The sequence below is a fragment of the Herpailurus yagouaroundi genome, unplaced genomic scaffold (genome assembly GCF_014898765.1).
Source record: "Herpailurus yagouaroundi ecotype Mexico unplaced genomic scaffold, PumYag 220, whole genome shotgun sequence".
Classification (NCBI taxonomy): domain Eukaryota; kingdom Metazoa; phylum Chordata; class Mammalia; order Carnivora; family Felidae; genus Herpailurus; species Herpailurus yagouaroundi.
Window position 1 is genome coordinate 1,797,761 of NW_024412451.1, and position 6,634 is coordinate 1,804,394.

Here is a 6,634-nt window from a genome sequence, read left to right on the forward strand (position 1 = left end):
CTCCACCCGGAGGCGAGCGTGGGGATTACCGCGAGCCGTGTCAGGTTGGGGTACCCGCGGGGGCCGCGACTGTCTGTGTCCCCGTTTCTGCGCGGCGCCGAGACGGGGAGCGGGACCCGCACGGTCAAGTCACGGCTGCGATACGTGGGCGGTGGCCGACTTGGGAAAAGCTGGCCTGGGACCGGCTGGACGCCCAGGAGCGGCCGTGAAAACGGAATCCCCATGAAACCCCTCCTGGGACGTCCCCTCCTGGGACGTCCCCTCCTGGGACGTCCCCTCCTGGGACGTCCCCTCCTGGGACGTCCCCTCCTGGGACGTCCCCTCCTGGGACGGCTGCCTAGTCAGATGCTTGGTGCGCACCGTCTCTTCTTGGTCCTCAAGCCCAAAGATGGTCGCTACAAACCCGTTCGTTACACAGTCCAGGGAGCTCCTGGCGAGTCCTTCAAGAATCTGATATGTTGATATGTTCTTGTAGCTCATTCTAGTAAAACAGCAAGAGTCCTTTTGTTTTTTAAATGGAGGTCTTTCCCTGCCTGTGAGACTCTAAGGATCGTACCCTCCCCCTCCTGATCTGTTTTGGCCTTCATCTTCTGGCCGTTTTTCTCTCTCAGCTCCAGCCACGCTGGCCTTTCCATCTTCACCAGCAGCTCTAGCAGGCTCCCACCCCAGGACTTTTGCATATGCTGTTCATGCTGGCTGGCAGGCTCTTCCTTTGCCGATTCCACTGGATTCTTGCCATCTGGTCTTTAGGCAGATGTCACCTCCTCGAGAAGCATCCCCCCACCAACCATTGTAAACTTACAAACCCTTCACTCCCCCACGTACCCCCTGCCTCCCTTCTCATCATTTTTCTCTAGAAAATGCTGGAGTCCAGCTCCAGCAGGTCCAGGGGTTCCCGAAGGATGAACGGCGTCGGCGAAAAAGTGAAAATAAAACAAGACTAAAATAAAAAACTAACATAAAAACACAAAAATAAAAATGGACACAGACAACAACAGTGTGTTGAACTGGCCGATTGATTGTAGCAAACGTGGCATTATATTTGCTAGTGATCTCCTTGTAGCATACGTCATCTACGTTTTCTGGCATTACCCAATTCTCAAATTGTTCCTTTGTGTCCTCATCCAATAAGGAATACCATGATTGTTTTCTCATAACGTCCCCTCCTGCCCTTTGCTTATTAATTTCTTTCATTGTTTTTATTATGTATCTATGCTTATCTATAAAGTAGTTGCTTTGCTGTTTTCATGAAAGGTCATTTACCTCTCAACCCCTCAAGTGGAACAGTTACAGGGACATGACCTCTTGGTTGTTTCCCTGAACCATTCGTGGTTTTGAAGAACAAAAGTGTTCGCCTCGGTCCGAGGTGCCAGGAGGGGGCCAAGAGGGCCTTAGAAACCCACGCCTTATACATTCTCAGAGAGGCAATGCACCTAGGAACCAATGAACCATTCTGTACTTTAACCGACTAGGTTCACTCATCATCTGGAATGCCTCCGGGGGGGCCAGGTGGGCCTAGGGGTTGAAGTCACCTGTGCCCAGAGATACACTCCTTAGTTACCAGAGTGGGGCTTTCAGATCCATATGTCTCTCCTTTATTGGCCTCCTTTGCTGGCAAATGCATGAGGCTATCCTTCCTGTAAGTAGAGAAGTCTCCATAGGGGGTGGCAAGGGCTAACCCGAAGGCCGCACAATTTCTTGGAGCCTTATCTTCTTCTTCCCTAATGGTTCTTTTCCCAGGGGGCCTGCCGAGGGCAATTCCCCAACAGACAATACCCCAGGTACTTTAATAAGGCCAAATTACCCAAAAGCGGGAGGACAAGAAGCTTCACTGTCGGCAGGCCGCCCTGCAGTCACCAATCCGTCCACAGCCCAGGCCTTGCCACTCAGGCTGGGATAGCTCGGCTTCCAGCAAGAGAATTTTATTTATTTATTTATTTATTTATTTATATAAATATATATTTATATTTATATAATATATATTTATAATATATTTATATATTTATTATATTTATTAATATATTTATATTTATTTATATATTTATTTATATATAAATATATATTTATATATTTTTTCATATATGTATATGAATATATATTTTTCATATATATGAATATATATTTCATATATATGAATATATATTTCATATATATGAATATATATTTCATATATATGAATATATATTTCATATATATGAATATATATTCATGAAATATATATTCATATATGTGAATATACTTTTTTCATATATATGAATATATTTTTCATATATATATATATATACACACACATATATATATATGGTATGTATTTATTTGGTCGGTTATCTGCTTCACCACTAGCCTGTCAACTCCATAAGGGAAAGGATTTGTATCTACTTTGATTAGTGCTGTAGCCCCAGCATCCTAAGGTACCTGCAATATAATAGATGCTCAATAAATACTTATTTTGAATAAATAAAGGCTCCTGGCCCTTTGTTAAATGCCTTAACATCTCATTAACTGCCTGTGGAAAACAGTGATGTTTATTCCCACCCCACCAGGAAGGAAGCTGATAGTTGGAGCCCTGCTGCGTGACAATATGGCATTTAAAATGTTTTTTTTAGGGGCGCCTGGGTGGCGCAGTCGGTTGCGCCTCCGACTTCAGCTCAGGTCACGATCTTGCGGTATGTGAGTTCGAGCCCCGCGTCGGGCTCTGTGCTGACTGCTCGGAGCCTGGAGCCTGTTTCAGATTCTGTGTCTCCCTCTCTCTCTGCCCCTCCCCCGTTCATGCTCTGTCTCTCTCTGTCTCAAAAATAAATAAACGTTAAAAAAAAATTAAAAAAAAATAAAATGTTTTAATTATTAGTATTGTTGTCAAAGTACTCCTGTAGTTTTCTTCACATAACTTCTAACCTTTAACAAATTATTGCTATTTGAAATGTAATCTCTACCCCGCCCCCCGCTTAAATTCCTTATAATTCGTTATTGTGGTTGATTTTTTTTAAGACTTATGTTGGGGGCACCAGCATATTACTTAAATAAACAAACTCTGGGGGCACCTGAGAGGCTCTGTTAAGGGTCTGACCCTTGATTTCAACTCAGGTCCTGATTTCATGGTTCGTGAGATGGAGCCCCATGTGAGCTCATGTGGAGCCTGCTTGGGATTCTCTCTGCCCCTCCCCTGTGCTCCCTCGCTCTCTCTCAAACATTTAAAATAAAAATAAAAACTTTTAAAAAATTAAAAATAAATACTTATTTTGGATCTGGTTAGCCCACTGAAATGTCAGGAATTCTTATAGTATTTCATTTGATCCTCTTGGCTTTTCTGGTGAGACAATCAGCTATAGGTAATTAGTTCATCTCTTCCTTACTTCCTTAAAAGTATTTAAAATATTCTTTTCAGCGTTTATTTATTATTGAGAGACAGAGAAAGAGCATGAGCATGGGAGGGGCAGAGAAAGGGGGAGACACAGAATCCGAAACAGGCTCCAGGCTCTGAGCTGTCAGCACAGAGCCCGATGTGGGGCTCGAACTCACAAACTGCGAGATCATGACCTGAGCCGAAGTTGGATGCTTCACCGACTGAGCCACCCAGGCGCCCCACTTTAACTTCTTATTGCATACATTTCAGACACAAAAGTAGAGAGACTAGCTAAATGGGTCACAACCATTGGGTACAGAGAATGCAAAGTTACCATTATTAGCAGGTATCATTACAAACCACAAGACCCACGAGAATTAACGAAAAGAAATTAACCTCAGGCAGAGGCTAGAAAGGCATCAAATATGAAAGAATAAACATTTACGCACCATTCTGTGCCAGGCACTGCCATAAGGTCCTTATAAATGTTTCTCACTTAGTCCTCATGGCAATTCTTACCAGGTTGGACTGTTATTTCCATTTCACAGAAGACGAAATTGAGGCCCAGAAATGTTAAGTAACTCACCCTGGATTGTGTTGTAAGGGCAGAGCTGGGATTGAGTCCAAGAAGTCTAATGCTAGAGTTCATGCTCTTAACTTTTACGTTATATCGCCCTTGACCTACATATCAACATCTTTCCTCTACACGAGCAATACTAAGTTTGCAAACAAGACAGAAAAGCTTATATTTATTCATCATACAAGCGAAACATAGGAAGCATAAGAAATCTTTAAAACCCTAATGACAGACGTGAAAGACACAGAACTGCCATGCTCCTGGCTGTGTTGTAAAGATGTCACACGTTGCGGGGGCGCCTGGGTGGCTCAGTCGGTTGAGCATCTGACTTCAGCTCAGGTCATTGATCTCTTGGCTCTTGAGTTTGAGCCCCGCGTCGGGCTCTGTGCCGACAGCTCAGAGCCTGGAGCCTGCTTCGGATTCTGTGTCTCCCTCTCCCTCTGCCCTTCCCTTGCTTGTGCTCTCTCTCTCTCAAAAATAAACATTAAAAAATTTTTTAAAAGATGTCAAATCTTGCATTATGATGTACAGATTCAGTACAAATATGACAATCATAATGGGATGCTTTGACGTTTAGCTTATCTCCCTTTTTTTCAGTATTTTTTTTACCTTAAGATATTCAGACATTAAAGCATCAGTGATATGTAATTTAAAACTGACTTTGTTTTTTGTTTGGTCTTTTTTTCTTCTTCTTCTTTCAGAATGAACAAGGTGGCAAGTTTTACTTCCAGGAGCTCCCGAATCCTGATGACCTAACCTGAATGTTACGGAGGCTTCACAATGGCTACTACCGAGGAACAGGAACTCGTTCTAGGAAGATGCCCTTCAAACTCAGAGGTTTCTCGATCAACTACTTGGGGATTGGCTGTGACCCAAGTTTCATATTGAGGGTTCTGTCGGCCAGGATCTGGGTGTGGCCTTAGCATCTACTGAGGAACAAGGAGGTCATGAATCCACTTGCTCTAAAAGGCTGGAAGATAAAGCTCTGAGTCACTAGAGGGGGAATATGACCCATACCTGGGATCCTGGGGGTGGGGGGATGTAGGGGTGGTGGGTTCTTGGAAGCAGGGGGTGGGAAGAGATGGTCTTTTTCCTTTGCTCAATCCTCTTCTCGAACTCTAGACATTGGAGGGACCCAGAGCTTCGTGATCAGCCCCTACTCTTCTCTGTCTTTACCCACTTTCTTTGCAATCTGTAGGGGAATGGGTTAACTCAACAGGCCTGGAGTGTTCAAACCCAAGAAAGGCCTATTTCCATGACTGGGTCTCGGGTGGCTTCTAGGAACTGAGCTCTTGCAATGTTCTGATGAAAGGGTTTTTGCAGGCAGGCTTGTGGCCTTGGACCACGTTGTACCAGCTTGTCCGGATGGTTTATACAAACAACGTGATCTGTAGTGAACCCCTGCCTTCCTTCTGGGGATCTGGAGCTGCCCGTGTGATTGACCCGCTATCAAAACCCTGGACCCTCAGGTTCAGGGCAAGCCCCCCCCCCACCCCCACCCCCACGCCGGCTGGCAACACTTCACAAGCATCGTCACATCATTGCTGGGGGAATTCCCATGTGACTCTGAGACAGGACACGTGGAAGCTTGTGCCTGGTGCCTTCCATGCTTCACTCCCGGAACCTTTCCTTTTCCCTTTGCTGATTTTATTCTCTATCTTTTTGCTGCACCAAACCGTAACCACGAGTGTAACAACTTCTGGGTCCCGTGAATCCTTCTAGCAAATCGTTGAGCCTGAGTGCGGTCTTGGAGACCCCCGACACAAGACCTACATTCCCGTAACTTTAAACCCCACTAACAACTCCCACGTGTGTATCTCCAGCCCTGCTTTATCTAGAACAATTGCCTGTTTCATTCTCCAGTTGATTTCTGACACGTCTAAAGCAAATTCTTGATTTTCCTTCTGTATTCCAAATGTATATCCTCCCTCACTGTTGCCTCAGAGAGTGGCCTGCCAGTGACCCAGGTGCTTTGGCCAGAAGCCTGGGAGTCAGCCTTGACTCCTCACTCTGTCTTCATCAAATCGGATTCTCCCCACCCTCACCCCCCAAATTCTTGAGATTCTAAGCATCTCGTGCCTGCTCTCTCCCTTCGTTCTGCTTTTTTTTTTTCCTGTCATCATCTCTTAATAGCTCCTTGTGTCTTATCCTCTACCATGATTTGAAAAGACACGTTCCACCCCGCCTCCGGGGGGGGGGGGGAATGCCCCTGGGTGGGGGGGAATGCTGTGTCTATCACTGGTGTTTGCCCATCTCCATGATACAGCTATGGCAGCCCCAGATTCTGAGTCTCAAACCTTGGCCCTCTAATTCTGGGTCACTTTCTCCCTGTTTTTATTGCTTGTAAAGAAACACGAGTCAAAGCCCAAGATTTGGTAGGAGCTAGGGTCCAGTGCTTGAACAACACATTAAAATAGAGTGTCACAGGGCACCTGGGTGGCTGTGTCAGTTAAGCGCCCGACTTCGGCTCAGGTCACGATCCCACGGTTCAAGCCCCGCGGTGGGCTCTGTGCTGACAGCTCAGAGCCTGGAGCCTGCTTTGGATTCTCTCTCTCTCTCTCTCTCTCTCTCTCTCTCTCCGCCCCTCCCCTGCTCATGCTCTGTCTCTCTTTGTCTCAAAAATAAACATTAAAAAAAATTTTTTTTTTAAATGTCCCAAGGCCTACGAAGACAATGGCTGGAATAAAACAAGCACCCAATAAATTTCATTAATA